Here is a 19,389-nt window from a genome sequence, read left to right on the forward strand (position 1 = left end):
TACTCCAGGAATAAAGATTAGAAGTTGATCTAAAGAAGTTTACCATGTAGTAAAGAGAATTCAGATACATAAATATTTTAATACATTAGAACTGATAAGTGCTAAAAAAGAATAAATGCCAAATGACATGAAATTCCTGAGGATATAGTTATATTTGTAATGATAATTCATAAGAGAAAAAATTTTTAATAAAGTACTTCCCTATGTTATATTCATCCCTCTGTACTGTTTACAGCTTCCAAGGAAAAGGCTGTACTGTGAAAGGTCCCTGAATTTAGAAGGAAGGAAGAGTTCATTGGACAGTCCTCTTTTTGTGTCTTGTTTTAAAAGTCCCTCTGGTTGTGGCAGAGAACATACATAAATTAAAAAAAAAAAATGTTTTCTGGGACAAAAGTGTCTAACTCTGAGAGAAATCCTTGAATAAAAAAATTAAATAAAAATACTTTCTATTAAAACATCCCAATTACTCTACAAATCTGGCTTGCCCTATTTACAGTTAAATATGAGCTGTATTAGATAATGGTTATTATCTAAGTCTGCTGATAAATAAAACAAACACATCTACAGAAAATCCTAGAAAAGTTAGAAAAGCACAATGTGAGTGGAGGAGAAAATTAGGTGTAAATTTGGCTTTTCTTGCCCCCAAACAATCCAGGAAACAAACAACTTGAATATATTAAATCCCAATGGGAGGTTCTGATCTTGCTAATAATGAAAAAAATTTTGGATCAGAGTTTCCCATATAAGTGTTAATAGGAAGTATTCTGTATTCATATCTCAGATACCCATTTATCTTAATTTTCACTGACAAATGTTTTACAATTTTATGTTCCAGTGTTGTGTGCTAGACTAAATACAAAGATAAATAAGAGACAATTCTTGCTGACAAGCAGCTTATAGTCCAGGTGAAAGAGAGAACATGTAAACCAATACTTGTAACCTGCAGGTTGCTAAAAGGTGCTCAGAACTTAAGGTCAGCTTTCTCCTTGAATGAGAGGTCTGGGTCTATTGGGTCAATGTCATTTTAGGAAAATATATGTTTCAGGCATAGCCACTCTAATATTGATCACTGTCATACTCTCACTCACCTCGTGGAGAAATCTGCCAAGAATAACATAATACTTTTTGCTGTTTTTATTGATTTATCATCCAGCTTTGACTCCTTGGGCAGGAATTAGTTGTGGGTTAAGATGTGTGAGTTTAACACAAATCCTCATCCATGCACTATCAAAATCTAAAATTTTAAATTATATACCTTAAGAACCAAGGTACACAGGAAATTGAGACCATATCTCAATTTTCAATTTTATGAAAACAGACTGTGTTCAAGTCCTCTTCTGTTTAAATTATACTTTAGTAGCTAATTCATGTTTGGAAGCCTACCAGCTAGCATAATATTGGCATGTAAGTATACAATATATGTAGAATGGATGAATAAATGGTCTCATTGCTTTTGGATGAGTTAAACGCCAACCCCTTGTCACTGACAGATTTCCCTTAGGCCCTCAACATTTTTTCCCCATATTTCTACAAATGTTTTTTACACTGCTAACAGAATTAGCTTTCTTCATAAATGTTTTTGTTAAATCCTGGTAACTCTTAGTTAAAACCCCTTCCTGTGTTTTCTAGGTCCATTCACACTCTGACCTATCTGCCTAACAGGCCCACACCATGGGTTCCTGGCATTCTAGCCACATGCACCTGCTTGCAGCCTCCTGAACACCACATTCTCTGTGCTTCTGTGTCCTTATGAGAACTACCCTCAGCTTGCAGTAAAATTTCTCCATTCCTCTGCTTGGTAAATGTACTCAACGCTTCAGGATTCCACTGGTCTATGAACTCTGTGAAGATCTGCCTATTTGGTGTTCTTTGATTTTCTTCTCTTTGCTGTTCTATAGAGTTATGGTTAACTCTATAATATTGTTAATTCAACGTTGTGTATTTATCTCCCCTGCTGGACTATGAGATAGAAACTGTACTGTCTTATAGTTTATATTTCTAGTGTAGTGCTTGATTACAGTAAACTCTATTGAATAGGCAAATGAATAAATGAATGAGTATATTTTTGTCAGTGAAGAATGGAAGGAAATCCCTGGACCCATGCCAGCAACTAGCTCCCTGACAGAAATTAGAGGTTTTTCATCTAACAGGCTCATAGAAATAGCTGAATCACTTTTGCAAAAATTTACTTTCACATTTTAATTGTTTTCTCTTTAAGATGTTTTGAAAATACTTTAATATTGTTAAATATTTACCTCTTGTGCTCACTTTTAGAAAGGTTAAGGTAAGCATCAATGGAACTGAAAATCTAGGGGAGAGATAAGACTTGAAGTAAGGCAGAAATAATTAATTGGATGAACCACTGGGCAGCTTTCTGTATCTAGCACAATTTGCTTGAAGGGAAGGCATATGCAAATGTAGATACAAGAAAACACTGCATATAAAAGGGCATATTATTTCTGGAAACTTCTGAGAACTTGACAGGATACCAAATTTAGTAATAGGTGGAGAAGCAAGCATTTAATTAGCACCATTTATGACATACTCCCTCTCTGGAAGATTTTTGGAATTACCTAAACTAGAGCTTCATCTCTTTAAGGCTTTAGTCTTTTGTTAAAAATGCTGAAGCTTTTCAGAGGTAATATATTGATTACTTATTGGTGTTTGACACTTTAGATGAGATCAGGCGTGTTCAGGGTGCCATGGTCATAGACAAGTGCTGGACACTTTAAAGTGATCCATAGCTAAAGGCAGATTTTCTTGAAAGGTAAAGGATAGAACTTGGCACAGAAATTTTAAAGGGAAAAGTACTATGACAGGTTAATGTAAGTCCTGGCTTGCCCTGGACAGTTTCAGTTTATGCCTATGGTGTCACTGTTGTTATTAATAGCATCCCATATCATTCTCAGAGGTGCCCTGGTTTGAACAATAAACTATACCGTCACCTCAACAATGAGGAAAAAGAAAAATGGGAGTGATGAGATACATACTAAAGCTGCTGGATGTGCCAAAACCAAATATAGACTTCATAACGAGTGACCCTGATTCCTTAGGACTAATTCCTACTCTTCTAAAGGAAGCTTTAGCTGCATATCTCATTTATGCAGTTAAGGAATATGATAACAATGAAGAAAAACCTTTCTTGGCCTTTTCCAAGTAGTGAGTTTATGCATCCATTACTATAGCTTATATTTCCACCCATGAAGATATTTATTGCAGATTAAAATATTTAGTGTCTGAAGTAGATTATTTATTAATGTAAATTATTGTGTAAACTCATCTCCTATTCTTAGAACTATGATTGCATTCTGATGATACTTTGATTGATAGCTAGATGAAAAATAGTCTTGATCAGTAATGAACATGTAAGTGTACAGTGATATAACCTGACCTTGGTTTATAAATTGTGGTATCACTGCTGCAGATGACTGTTGGGGGGAGGGGAGATTAGCCCAGAGTTCCATAAGTGCTTATGTCAGTCTGGCATTTTTGAAGTAGAAAATCTACTAATATTTAAAATGACTAACCATCCATTTTATACATTTGAAGTTTGCATCTCAAAGACTGATTAAATAATCCTTCCAAGTAGTGGATCAAAAGATGCAGATGTTTGCATCCAATTATTCAGGGAAGTCCTTGGTATGTAAGTGTTCAGTAAAAATCTTCACATAACAAAGCAATACCCATAATATGAAATTATTCACCAATGAGCTGACCACTTATATAATTATTATTATGCAAAAATTCCAATAATTTAACACTAATGAATAGCTTCTTTAGTGCAAAATTTTTGGAAAGTAAATTTTGCAAGTCTTGCAAAATAATGATAACACACTAGGTACTTCAGAAGAGACATTTGAATTTCAAAGATTTGAGAGGCCCTTGAGAAAAGTGGGAAACCATTAAATAGTTTTTCTCAAAAATAGCTCTCATTGTGATCACACTGTGCAAGTCAAATGTGAAATGAAGGATATTTTATTGCACTTAATATTATTTTTCAAAACAAATGTCCAAAGAACAAGCCAGCATTTGACTCATTCTTTGTGTATTTTAGCAATCCCACTTCTGAGTATCTATCCAACAGAATTGTAATCAGGATCTTTAAGAGATATATGCATTCCCATGTTCATTGCAGCATTATTCACAATAGCCAAGATATGGAATCAACCATAAATGTCCATTAATGGATTCATGGATAAAGAAGATGTGGTATATACATACAATGGAATAAAAAAGAAGAAAATCCTGCCATATATGATATCCTGGATGAACTTTTAGAACATTTTGCTAAGTGAAATAAGCCAGTCTCAGAAGGACAAACAGGATATGATTCCACTTATATGAGGCATCTAAAATAGTTAAGCTCATAGAAGCAGAAAGTAGCATGGTGGCTGCCAGGGCTGGGGTGGGGATGGGGGATGGTAAGTTGCTGTTCAGCAGGTTTAAAGTTTCAGTTATGCAAGATGAGTAAGTTCTAGAGATCTGCTGTGCAACACTGTGCCTATAGTTAACAGTGCTGCACGCTTAAATTTTTGTCAAGAGTACATCTCATGTTATCTGTCTATAATTTTAAAAAAAGAAGGAGGCAAAAAAAAGATTATTTGAGTAATTCAGGCAATTTAGGTAGAGTACCCAAGTTGTAATGGGTTGAGGAATGAATAGAAATGAAAATGAAAGAAGCCGGTGAAAATTTTTAAAGATACTTGTGAAATAAGAGAAAACTGATGAAGGGTAGTCTCATAGGAAATGAGGAGCAATGGAATCAACAGGCTTGACAAAAACAGGAATAATTTCCTCTGAGATAGTGGAAAAAAAAGACCTTTAAGATGGCATATGTTTCTGTTTTCAAGAGGTTCAGGTATAAGACAGATTGTGTTACCACTTAATTTCCTACCTTTACCCCATCCATACCCGTCTGCCACAACCCAAACACATATGCACTAAAGCTGATATAGAGTTGAAGATGACTCAGATTTCTGGTAAAATTATTTTAAAACTATAAAATAGTGTAGTAACACTTTCATATTGAAATTATTTTTGCATAGGCGTATGATGCAACATTTCATTATTAGTGCCTCCTTTTCCGTTATCCCCAGAGTCCAAAAATGTTTGACACGTTATTCTTGATGCAAATAGGATATACACAAAATACATCTGTTCAGGAAATCTATGCTTAAGTTACTCAATTAGAGTTTACTCCTTATGCCAGGTAGAAAGTTTTAAGGCTTTTTTCTTCCCATGAGAGGGCAGTCTGTACAATGTGTTGAAAGTACAGTTTGGATATTGTATTTTAAGAAATAGATATTTTTTCTTGCCTATCACTTAACTGTGTAACACTTCAGAGATTTAACAGATGAGAAAAGTTATTTACTAACTGGTACAAAGACAATGGTTTGATTTTACTATACCCAAGTTCAGGGAATAGAAACATGATCCATATTCTACTCTTGAGGAGTTAAAAAAAATGTGTATATCCTATAGCTATACTAGATCATAGAGTAACATTAATAGCACTAACTGGTATTTTATTACCATTTTCCCTCCTCATACATAACAGATTCAATATCAAGAAAATGAAGATGAAGGCTAACTACTTATGAAGATTGCATAGTTTTCCTGCAGAGAATGTGAACAGTCTGGCCTGCTTAGTGGATGTGTGACCTGTGCAATCACACTGGGCCCCACTCTCAGAAAAGCCTCACTTTTGGTTTAATGCTTTTTTTTTTTTGCCATCTTGAAATTCTTAATTATTTTGAACAAGAGATCCAACATTTTCATTTTGCACTGGGCCTGGCAAAACATGCACCTGGTGCTAGTGGACATAAAGGCATATTTAGTACATATTCATATAAGTGCCTGTGTGTGCACGTGTACATGTACTTGTGTGTGAGTGCTTATGTGTACATGTGTTTGGAAAAAAGAACAAAAACTATGCTGAAAATAACGGCAAACCAAATCTTAATAAACAAAAGCAAATAAGCTTGCAGTAGAAAATAGTTTAAAAGTTCTTCATATTGTTAAGGATATGGCAAAGTTATTAAAGCTTAAACTCTCCCAGAAAAAAAAAAAAACAACATAGTGACAATAATTTTCAAAGGAGGAGAGCTGGATATAGAATTTCTTAATGACTAGTTTTAATTCATACAAAGATTACTTTGGTCTTAGTGAAGAATCACTTTGATTTCTAAATAAAGCTATGTATTGAGTCACTTTTCAATAAGGAAGCAAATAATAACATCTCAATCATTGGGATTAATAGTTCCTTGTGACTGTGTATATATACAGAAAAACTTCAAAGAATCCTTTTGGAAATATCAGAATGGATATTTTAATTTTAATTTTGTGTGAAAATTTAGTTAAACTGCAGTGACATCTCTCCCATATATAATTTTAAATCATTTTGATCCATACTACTTCGCGAGTGTAACTAAAGAGTACATTTTTATAAGTAGCAATACCATAAACTGATTCATTTGGAATTATTCCCATGGATTTATATTTAAGAGGCAAAACCTTTTTACTGTAGTAACTAATGTGAGAAATTGATAGATGCGATGCAGTTTAAAACAAAATTTAAAAAATAATGATATGAATAAGAAGAATATTTATTTAATATCTTTCAGTGTTTATGATGTTTTCATCCATATTGACTATCTCATTTAATTCTAACAAGCTTCTTTGTCTTTTCCATTTACAGAAGGGGAAACTGAAGTATGTTTCAGAGAGAATAAAGGACTTATCAGTGCCACCAAACCTGTAAATGGTAGTGCCAGAATGCCTTCTGTTATGCCATACAAATAACACATCATTGCCACTATCATTGATAAGCTTATCCATGCAGAGAATTTACTGTTAGTAAATTTAAAATTCAGTTTAAAAATGAAATTAGATTGGATAATAAAAATCTTCTCTTAATGATAACTCACTTCACACATAGAGTATTTTGGAAGACTGTGCACCTATGCCATGATTATTTATTTATGTTTTCTACATTCCAAGCCACAGGCTAGATATTTTTGCATTTATTGCCTGATAGCAAAAATAAACTAATTACTTATGTTTTAGAAACCCTAAAGAAATATACTATCTAAATCTCCTCAAGTGATTTTTGTCTTATTTTAAAACAAGATTAATACGCTTACATTTTTAGAGAATTTACAAGATTCAAGAGAAGCAACTTGAAGGATGATTAGGTGGAGGAAGGGGAATGAAAAGGTGTTGAAATTAACAATTCCCCCTTTTCAAATACCATGTGGTTTCTTCTTGATTTTTAGAAAAATGTAAAATTGTGAAGGCTCTTTGGTAGTGTGAAACTTCATTTAACATTGAAAATGTACATTGGACTTTAAAAAATGTATTTCTTTAAAAGGAAAATAAACTGTCTTTACCATATGCTTTTTCTCCAGAATGCTTGCATTATATAAGTAAAAATCACTGTGATAAATATTTGGTTCAATTTTGTATACCTTCTGGAATATGCCAAGTAAAATAATTACCTGCCCCTTGTGCCATGATATTTCATTACAAACAAATGATTAAACAAGATAATATAAATAGATATACAAGTAAGCAAATATTATATAGCTGCTAAGTAAAATCATTTCCTGAAGAGAATCGTAAATATATGAAATGGTCTATTAGGCAATGTTATTATATACAGCAGACTAAATTTATCTTTATGAAAAGATTTTCATCTTAAAGAAGAGAACTAAAAGGAAATGAGCATTTAAAAAATCTGTTTCATGTGTACTTTTAGAAATTTCAGCATGTTGAACATACTGCAGCAATTTGTCCACACTACAAAGAGCTCTGTCTTTGTTATGTTGAAAGATTATTGCTGAAGGAATATCACTGACAGCCTAAACTGAATCTAAGAATTTCTTAATAAGAAGGAAGTTTATGAATATCATCAGTCTTTGAAGAATAATGCTTTACCACAATGCATAATTCCCATGTCATTTTTGGATATATTAATGCATATATATTATAATAGTACAATTCAAGGTAAGTAATTTATTTCTAACTTTTTGCTCATTTCTTTAAGTGAAGAACACTGGAGGAAAGTTTCTTGTTACTAAAATACAGTATTTATCATTCAGTAAATACATACACAAATTTAAAATACCTATCTTGATTCAATTACTGTAATTATAAAAGTCATGACAGTAAGTCATAATTTCACATGGAGAATTAAAAGGGAGAATAGAACTGTCTTTAGTATAGGAATTATGTTTTCATTACTCCGTCCTACTTATTTAGTTGGTTACTTGTTTTCAATTACCAAATAAAATGACTTTGGGCATAGGTGATAATGATAAAACCTCACAGAATTGGGTGATTTAAAGGGTGAAGAGTAGTCAGCCAAATTAGAATAAAGACACATTTCCAAGTGCAGACAGCATCACAAACACAAGGACAGACACAGGAATGGGTAAGGTGTAGTGCAGGAAAGGTATGCAGGCTGGTCTGGCTAGAGAAAATGGTTCAGGGAGCCACACTGAGGAACCTGGATTTATCCTGAGCACATTATGAAGCTATTCAAAGTTTTCAAGCAGGGAAATGACCTGGCCACATCTCTGATTTAGAAATATAGCTCTGAAAATGGTGTGCGTTGGGGGATGAAAGGAGGATGCAGTACATACAGTAGCTGGAGCAAAAGCGAGCACAGCTTTATAAAGCTGAGCCTGATCAGCTGTTGCAGAACATACGTGGAACAAATTGATACATTGTAAATTGCCTTAATTTGTTAGTATGCTTGTGTTTCTTTAAAAGGAAGAAAATAGTCTCAGTCATATGCCATACATTCCAATTATAATACACAATATGTTTATGCATTTTTTTCCTTAAAAGGTAAGATTTGTATAATATTGGTTTTGACTTTTTTAATAGTATATAATTTATTATAGTTGGCTATGATTTTTTTCAAAATCATCATGGATACTCAGGAATGCTTGGGAAATAAGAACTTTAGCCAACACATTGCTTTCATAGTAATAAACCTTTCTTGAATATGAAACTGTATAACTAATGAAGTTATTATAAAATGATTATGTGTAGATATCCAAATAAAAACTGACTAATGTCAATTCCAGGTTTTCTTTTTTGTATTTTGAAGTTGTTTTCATTTTTTACAGACTTCAAATATTTTTATACTCTACTGAAAAACTTCACAGTCCTTAAGAAATACACTAATAATAATTAATAAACAAAATGACTCTAGATAATGTAGGGCATTTATTTTATAACAGATGTTTAAAATGCCTTAATATGACTTCTGAGAACATGCTTAGCTCCTAAATCACAAAAGGAAGATGAGAAAGAAATAAGAACTACAGGAAAATTTTGCTAATTTTTTTCCTAATAACCATTTTGCTTTTCGTAGGGAAAATAAATCAATATGTACTGATATGGTCACTTGGTTTTCAGTGTTTATTCCCACAAATTTCTAATTTACCTTTTCAGTGCAGCAGGATCCAGAAAGGTAAAAACTGTATTTACTAGGTTCCCTTGCAGCTATAATTCTGTACACTAATTAAATTATACCAATTATATGTATTGTGAGATATCTGGCAGAAGGAAAAAAACAATCTCTTGATGCTTTTGACTGATATTTTTCTGCTGACAAGTAAAGTCTTTAGAGATGTGCACTGCCCCCCACCTCCCTCCACCTCCCAGCATTTTTACAGCAATCACTTTTCAAGCTTTATGGGTGTTGAAAAAGCAACTCCAATGGAAGAAGCTTCCCAGTCTTGGCTATCTGGTCACTTGCTTTAGTTACAGTGGTATGTCTTTGTCCTTAGGGTTTTCAGAGGATGCTGCTTAACTTCCTACCCTCTTGATTGTGGTAGAGTGTATAGTAGCTACCTGTGTAGAATTCCAGCACTCATTCCTGGAGAGCTATATCCAGCCAGCTCCTCCTCCAACCTGTTTCAAGGCATACCTCAGAGATAATGTAGGTTTGTTTCCACCAAATACCACAATAAAGAAAGTCACATTTTTTTTTTTTTTTTGCTTCCCAGTGCATATAAAGGTTATGTTTATACTATACTTCAGTCTATTAAATGTGCAATAGCATTATGTCTAAAAAAGGTACATATTTTAATTAAAAATCCTTTATTGCTAAAAAATGCTAACCATAATATTTACTGGTGGAAGGTCTTGCCTTGATGTTGACGGCAGCTGACAGATCAGGGTGGTGGTTTCTGATGGTTGGAGTGGCTGTGGCCATTTCTTAAAATAAGACAACAATAAAGTTTTCTGCATCGATTGACTCATCTTTTCACCAATGACTTCTCTGTAGCATATGATGCTGTTTGATAGCATTTTGCCCAGAGAACTTTTTCAAAAATTGTGTCACTTCTCTCAAACCCTGCAGCTGCTTTATCAACTAAGTTGATGTAATATTTTAAATCCATTACTGTCATTTCAATAATCTTCACAGCATCTTTACCAGGAGTAGATTCCATCTCAAGAAAGACTTTCTTTGCTCATCCATAAGAAGCAACTTCTCATTTGTTAAAGTGTATCATGAAATTGGAGCAATTCAGTCCCATCTTCAGGCTCCTCTTCTAATACTACTTCTCTTGCTATTTTCACCATATCTGCAGTGACTTCTTCCACTGAAGTTATGAACTCCTTAAAGTCCTCCATGAGAGTTGGAATCAACTTATTCCAAACTCCTGTTAATGGTGATGTTTTGCTCTTCCCATGAATCACAGGTTTTTTTTTCATATTGTAAATATTATATTTCTCTCACACACAAAGTTGTATGAGATATTTACTAGTTTTAATACATATCCATAGGATTAATACTCATGTGGAGTGTAACATGGAAAAGTGCAGAACTAAAGAAATGAGTCGGCTCTCACTCCCTCTTGCAAAAGCACTGGAATCACAACTAACTTCTGAACAATCATCAACAGAAGACACTGGAACTCACCAAAAAAGATACCCCACATCCAAAGACAAAGGAGAAGCCACAATGAGATGGTAGGGCGGGTGCAATCACAATAAAATCAAATCCCATAACTGCTGGGTGGGTGACTCACAAACTGGAGAACACTTATACCACAGAAGTCAACCCACTGGAGTAAAGGTTCTGAGCCCCACATCAGGCTTCCCAACCTGGGGGTCTGGCAACGGGAGGAGGAATTCCTAGAGAATCAGACTTTGAAGACTAGTGGGATGTGATTGCAGGACTTAAACAGGACTGGGGGAAACAAGAGACTCCATTCTTGGAGTGCACATACAAAGTAGTGTGCACATCGGGACCCAGGGGAAGGAGCAGTGATCCCATAGGAGACTGAACCAGACCTACCTGCTAGTGTTGGGGGGGTCTCCTGCAGAGGCGGGGGGTGGCTGTGTCTCACTATGAGGACGAGGACACTGGCAGCGGAAGTTCTGGGAAGTACTCCTTGGCGTGAGCCTTCCCAGAGTTCACCATTAGCCCCACCAAAGAGCCCAGGTAGGCTGCAGTGTTGGGTCGCCTCAGGCCAAACAACCAACAGGGAGGGAACCCAGCCCCACCCATCAGCAGACAAGTGGATTAAAGTTTTACTGAGCTCTGCCCACCAGAGCAACTGCCAGCTCTACCCACCACCAGTCCTTCCCATCAGGAAACTTGCACAAGCCTCTTAGATAGCCTCATCCACAAAAGGACAGACAGCAGAAGCAAGAAGAACTACAATTCTGCAGCCTGTGGAACAAAAACCACATTCACAGGAAGATAGACAAAATGAAAAGGCAGAGGGCTATGTACCAGATGAAGGATCAAGATAAAACCCCAGAAAAACAACTAAATGAAGTGGAGATAGGCAACATTCAAGAAAAAAAATTCAGAATGATAGTGAAGATGATGCAGGAACTCGGAAAAACAATGGAGGCAAAGATCGAGAAGATGCAAGAAATGTTTAACAAAGATCTAGAAGAATTAAAGAACAAACAGAGATGGACAATACAATAGCTGAAATGAAAAATACACGAGAAGGAATCAATAACAGAATAACTGAGGCAGAAGAACAGATAAGTGACCTGGAAGACAGAATGGTAGAATTCACTGATGCAGAACAGAATAAAGAAAAAAGAATGAAAAGAAATGAAGACAGCCTAAGAGACCTCTGGGGGCAATGTTAAACACAACAACATTCGCATTATAGGGGTCCCAGAAGGAGAAGAGAGAGAGAGAAAGGACCTGAGAAAATATTTGAAGAGATTATAGTCGAAAACTTCCCTAACATGGGAAAGGAAATAGCCACCCAAGTCCAGGAAGCGCAGAGAGTCCCATACAGGATAAACCTAAGGAGAAACACGTCGAGACACACAGTAATCAAATTGGCAAAAAGTAAAGACAAAGAAAAATTATTGAAAGCAGCAAGGGAAAATCGACAAATAACAAACAAGGGAACTCCCATAAGGTTAACAGCTGATGTCTCAGCAGATACTCTACAAGCCAGAAGGGAGTGGCAGGACATATTTAAAGTGATGAAACGGAAGAACCTACAACCAAGATAACTCTACCCGGCAAGGATCTCATTCAGATTCGATGGAGAAATCAAAAGCTTTACAGACAAGCAAAAGCTAAGAGAATTCAGCACCACCAAACCAGCACTACAACAAATGCTAAAGGAACTTCTTTAAGTGGGAAACACAAGAGAAGAAAAGGACCTACAGAAACAAACACAAACCCATTAAGAAAATGGTAATAAGAACATACATATCAATAATTACCTTAAACGTGAATGGATTAAATGCTCCAAACCAAAAGACACAGGCTTGCTGAATAGATACAAAAACAAGACCCGTATATATGCTGTCTACAAGAGACCCACTTCAGACCTAGGGACACATTCAGACTGAAAGTGAGGGGATGGAAAAAGATATTCCATGCAAAGGGAATTCAAAGAAAGTTGGAGTAGCAATACTCATATCAGATAAAATAGACTTTAAAATAAAGAATGTTACAAGAGACAAGAATGTTACAAGACACTACATAATGATCAAGGTGTCAATCCAAAAAGAAGATATAACAATTATAACTATATATGCACCCAACTTAGGAGCACCTCAATACATACGGCAACTGCTAACATTTATAAAATGGGAAATCGACAGTAACACAATAATACTGGGGGACTTTCACACCACACTTACACCAATGGACAGATCATCTGAAACAGAAAATTAATAAGGAAATACAAGCTTTAAATGACACAATAGACTAGATAGATTTAATTGATATTTATAGGACATTCCATCCCAAAAGAGCAGATTACACATTCTTCTCAAGCGCACATGTAACATTCTCCAGGATAGATCACATCTTGGGTCACAAATCAAGGCTCAGTAAATTAAAGAAAATTGAAATCATATCAGTAACTTTTCTGACTACAACACTATGAGATTAGAAATCAATTACAGGGAAAAAACCCATAAAAAACACAAACACATGGAAGCTAAACAATACGTTACTAAATAACCAAGAGATCACTGAAGAAATCAAAGAGGAAATTAAAAAAATACCTAGAGACAAATGACAATGAAAACACGATGATCCAAAACCTATGGGATGCAGCAAAAGCAGTTCTAAGAGGGAAGTTTATAGCAATACAAGCCTACCGCAATAAACAAGAAAAATCTCAAATAAACAATCTAACGTTACACCTAAAGGAACTAGAGAAACAAGAACAAACAAACCCCAAAGTTAGCAGAAGGAAAGAAATCATAAAGATCAGAGAAGAAATAAATGAAACAGAAACAAAGAACACAATAGCAAAAATCAATAAAACTAAAAGCTTGTTCTTTGAGAAGATAAACAAAATTGATAAACCATTAGCCAGACTCATCAAGAAAAAGACGGAGAGGACTCAAATCAATAAACTTAGAAATGAAAAAGGAGAAGTCACAAGAGACACCACAGAAATATAAAGCATCCTAAGAGACTACTACAAGCAACTCTATGCCAATAAAATGGACAACCTGGAAAAAATGGACAAATTGTTAGAAAGGTATAACCTTCCAAGACTGAACCAGGAAGAAATAGAAAATATGAACAGACCAATCACAAGCAATGATATTGAAACTGTGATTTAAAATCTTCCAACAACAAAAGTCCAGGACCAGATGGCTTCACAGGTGAATTCTATCAATCATTTAGACAAGAGCTAACACCCAGCCTTCTCAAACTCTTCCAAAAAATTGCAGAGGAAGGAACACTCCCAAACTCATTCTATGAGGCTACCATCATCGTGATACCAAAACCAGACAAAGATACTACAAAAAAAGAAAATTACAGACCAATATCACTGATGAATATGGATGCAATAATCCTCAACAAAATACTATCAATCAGAATCCAACAATACATTAAAAGGATCATACACTATGATCAAGTGGGATTTATCCCCGTGATGCAAGGATTCTTTAGTATACACAAATCAATCAATGTGATACACCATATTAACAAACTGAAGAAGAAAAACCATACGATTATCTCAAAAGATGCAGAAAAAGCTTTTGACAAAATTCAACACCCATTTATGATAAAAGCTCTCCAGAAAGTGGGCATAGAGGGAACCTACCTCAACATAATAAAGGCCATATAAGACAAACCCACAGCAAACATCATTCTCAATGGTGAAAAACTGAAAGCATTTCCTCTAAGATCAGGAACACGACAAGGATGTCTACTCTCACCACTATTATTCAACATAGGTTTGTAAGTCCTAGCCATGGCAATCAGACAAGAAAAATAAATAAAAGAGATCCAAATTGGAAAAGGAGAAGTAAAACTGTCACTGTTTGCAGATGACATGATACTATACATAGAGAATCCTAAAGATGCCACCAGAAAACTACTAGAGCTAATCAATGAATTTGGTAAAGTTGCAGGATACAAAATTAATGCACAGAAATCTCTTGCATTCCTACACACTAATGATGAAAAATCTGAAAGAGAAATTAAGGAAATACTCCCATTTACCACCACAACAAAAAGAATAAAATACCTAGGAATAAACCTACCTAAGGAGACAAAAGACCTGTATGCAGAAATCTATAAGACACTGATGAAAGAAATTAAAGATGATACCAACAGATGGAGAGATATACCATGTTCTTGGATTGGAAGAATCAATATTGTGAAAATGACTATACTACCCAAAGCAATCTACAGATTCAATGCAATCTCTATAAAATTACCAATGGCATATTTTACAGAACTAGAACAAACAATCTTAAAATTTTTATGGAGACATAAAAGACCCCTAATAGCCAAACCAGTCTTGAAGGAAAAAAATGGAGCTGGAGGAATGAGACTCCCTGACTTCAGACTATACTACAAAGCTACAGTAATCAAGACAATATGGTACTTGCACAAAAACAGAAATATAGATCAATGGAACAGGATAGAAAGCCCAGAGATAAACCCACGCACCTATGGTAAACTAATCTATGACAAAGGAGGCAAGGATATACAATGGAGAAAAGACAGTCTCTTCAATAAGTGGTGCTGGGAAAACTGGACAGCTACATGTAAAACAACGAAATTAGAACACTCCCTAACACCATACACAAAAATAAACTCAAAATGGATTAAAGACCTAAATGTAAGACCGGACACTATAAAACTCTTATAGAGGAAAACATAGGTAGAACACTCTTTGACATAAATCACAGCAAGATCTTTTTTGATCCACCTCCTAGAGTAATGGAAATAAAAACAAAAATAAACAAATGGGACCTAATGAATCTTAAAAGCTTTTGCAAAGCAAAGGAAATACAAACAAGCCGAAAAAGACAACCCACAGAATGGGAGAAAATATTTGCAAACAAATCAATGGACAAAGGATTAATCTCCAAAATATATAAACAGCTCATGCAGCTCAATATTAAAAAACCAAACAACCCGATCCAAAAATGGGCAGAAGACCTAAACAGACATTTCTCCAAAGAAGACATACAGATGGCCAAAAAGCACATGAAAAGCTGCTCAACATCACTAATTATTAGAGAAATGCAAATCAAAACTACAATGAGGTATCACCTCACAACAGTTAGAATGGGCATCATCAGAAAATCTACAAACAACAAATGCTGGAGAGGGTGTGGAGAAAAGGGAACCCTCTTGCACTGTTGGTGGGAATGTAAATTGATACAGCCACTATGGAGAACAGTATGGAGGTTCCTTAAAAAACTAAAAATAGAATTACCATATGACCCAGCAATCCCACTACTGGGCATATACCCAGAGAAAACCATAATTCAAAAAGACACATGCACCCCAATGTTCACTGTAGCACTATTTACAATAGCCAGGTCATGGAAGCAACCTAAATGCCCATCGACAGACGAATGGATAAAGAAGATGTGGTACATATATACAATGGAATATTACTCAGCCATAGAAAGGAACGAAACTGTGTCATTTGTAGAGACATGGATGAATCTAGAGACTGTCATACAGAGTGAAGTAAGTCAGAAAGAGAAAAACAAATATCGTATATTAACGCATATATGTGGAACCTAGAAAAATGGTACAGATGAACCGGTTTGCAGGGCAGAAATTGAGACACAGATGTAGAGAACAAACGTATGGACACCAAGGGGGCAAAGCCGCAGCGGCGTGGGGATGGTGGTGGGATGAATTGGGAGTTTGGGGTTGACACATATATACTAATATGTATAAAATGGATAACTAATAAGAACCTGCTGTATAAAAAAATAAATAAAATAAAATTCAAGGGGAAAAAAAGAAATAAGTCTATCTGAAAACAAAAGCACACATTTCTTAGGATTTAAAAATTTTGCACATAATAAGGTTGCATAGAAATTACTGGCTGTTTTTATAAACAGAATGAGGTATTAGTCAATCTCTAAAGATGAGTGCAAATAGGAAAACCCATACACACACAAAAATACATAAATCCATACTAAGACCTAGAGCATCAACAATTAAGAAAGAAATGTAGAAATGTGAAAAGATGTGTAAAACAGCTATGATTTCACCACTACAAAATTATTAGCCAGGGATGAAATCATTAGCCATGTAACAATCTCTTGGCAATATTAAGTCTTCAACTTTCTTTCAGTGTAAATGTCTATGAGCAATACAATCACTTCCTTTACTCCAATTCTTCTGCATGGTTCTGTGGTAAATATTCAACCATACCTTTTTGAAGCTTTCAGTAGAAATTAACCAAGATACTGCTTGCTATCCTTTGCTGAATGACTCAGTTATACAGTTTCACGTACATTTTGCAACCCAAGTCAGAGATGTTACAGAGTACGCAATTTTAAATTAGCAGTGGTTTCACTCCAAAAAAAGCATTCAAGTTCACACAATTTAAATCTACAATAACTTTTAAAATTTAACCTTTAAATATTTATCAGGCAAACTCATTCTTTCTTTGGTAATAAAACTGGTCATGTTAATAAGCCCAAGGGCAGGTAGAGAAAAAAGACCAGGCAGAATTATAATCTTTTCTTAAAGAACCTTGCCTAATCAGGGAAATTAATAATTAGCTATTTCTCTACTAACTGAATATTGCTGAATTTGTCAAAAGCAATTTAAATATATTTAATAGCTATGTCAAGTTAAGTGAAATCATGCACTTGTCAAAATAGTTCACAAAAAATTGGTTCTGCATCAAAGATATTGAAGAAGAGTCAACTAGTTGGGTTTAATGAGAACAGAAAAAGGACGAACTACTGTCCTGAACAGCCAGTGTATGTAGTAACCATATTTCCTCTTCGTTGAGTGGCAGTCCTACAGTGCTTGCTAGATCCATGGAATCTATTTTCAGTCTGTACTGTATGTTGATTCGTGGTGGTGTCAAAACCACTAAAAGAAAACATTTTCCCATATCTTCAAGCATGTCATCAAACAACCCACCTCCAAAAGAAAACTCCTAGAAATGGTGCCTTAGTCTACTGGAACCATCCTGGCGTGTCTGGAAGTGATCTGCAAAACGCTTCTTGGACCGAGTGTTTTGGTTCTGACCAAAAAAAAAGTCTTTAAATAAGTCATCAAAATTGAAGTTAAATGACTGCTCAAAAGGACTTCCACTAGCTCTTTGTCCTTTACCATTAGTAAAAGCACTATGTCCAAGTGTATCATATTCTAGTAATTCTTTAATATTAGCATCTGAGAGTATTTCATATGCTTCTTCAATCTCTCTGAATTTTGCTTCAGCATCAGGTCTCTTATTTTTATCAGGATGGCACTTCATGGCCAACTTGTGAAAGGCCTTCTTGATTTGGTACTCTGATGCTGACTTGGCACACTGATGCTGACTTTGGCACACCTAATATACCATAGTAACTTTCTGAGGCCAAAATTAATTCGGTTACCATTAAAATGCAGGTTCAAAGATGAAAACTGACTGGGGAGTATTCATTTCTAATATCCTGACCCTGGTACCCTACGCGCACATGGAAAACTGTTGTTGCTGCTCAGCCTGGCGTCACTTCCGGCCCCAACCCCTAAAAGGGCAGTGCTGAAACCCACAAATGTTTTTAATGGCATCTAGAATGATGAATCCTTTCCAGAAGGTTTTCAATTTACTTTCCCCAGATCCATCAGATGAATCACTATCTATGGCAGCTATAGCCTTTTCAAATGTATTTCTTAAATAACAAGACTTGAAAGTCAAAATTACTCCTTGATCCATGGGCTGCAGAATGGATGTTGTGTTAGCAGACATGAAAACTACATTCATCTTGTTGTACACCTCCATCAGAGCTCTTGGGTGACCAGGTCCATTGCCGATGAACAGTAGTATTTTTAAAGGAACTTTTTTTTTTTTTTTTTTTTTTTTCCTGAGCAGTAGGTCTCAACAGTGGGATGAAAATATTCAGCAAACCATGTTGTAAGCAGATGTGCTATTTTTAGGCTCTGTCGTTCCATTTATAGAGCACACACTGAGTAGATTTAGCATAATTCTTAAGAGCCCTGGGATTTTCAGAATGGTAAATCAGCACTGGCTTTAAGTCACCAGCTGCATTTACCCCTAACAAGAGAGTCAGCCTGTCCTTTGAAGCTTTGAAGCCAGGTGTTGACGTCTCCACTCTAGCTATGAACGTCCTAGACAGCATCTTCTTCCAATATAAGGCTGTTTTGTCTGTACTGAAAATCTGTTATTTAGTGTAGCCACCTTCACCGATTATCTTAGATAGATCTTCTAAATAACCTGCTGCAGCTTCTGCATCAGCACTTGCTGCTTCACCTTGCACTTTTATGTTACGGAGATGGCTTCTTTCCGTAAACCTCATGAACAGCCTCTGCTAACTTCAAACTTTTCTTCTGCAGCTTCTCTACCTCTGTCAGCCTTCAAAGACTTGAAGAAAGTTAGGGCCCTGTTCTGGATTAGGCTTTGGCTTAAGAGAATGTTGTGA

At 35.3% G+C, this 19,389-nt stretch overlaps 1 protein-coding gene and 1 pseudogene across 3 annotated transcripts in view; both read right to left on the reverse strand.

Annotated features, from left to right (window-relative positions):
- Positions 1–19,389, reverse strand: part of CSMD3 (CUB and Sushi multiple domains 3) — a 1,176,048-nt gene that overhangs the window by 481,730 nt on the left and 674,929 nt on the right. The window lies entirely within an intron of this gene.
- On the reverse strand, positions 17,660–18,392 carry LOC137751564 (dnaJ homolog subfamily B member 9 pseudogene; annotated as a pseudogene).

The sequence above is a fragment of the Eschrichtius robustus genome, chromosome 17, assembly GCF_028021215.1.
Source record: "Eschrichtius robustus isolate mEscRob2 chromosome 17, mEscRob2.pri, whole genome shotgun sequence".
In the NCBI taxonomy this organism is placed as follows: Eukaryota; Metazoa; Chordata; class Mammalia; order Artiodactyla; family Eschrichtiidae; genus Eschrichtius; species Eschrichtius robustus.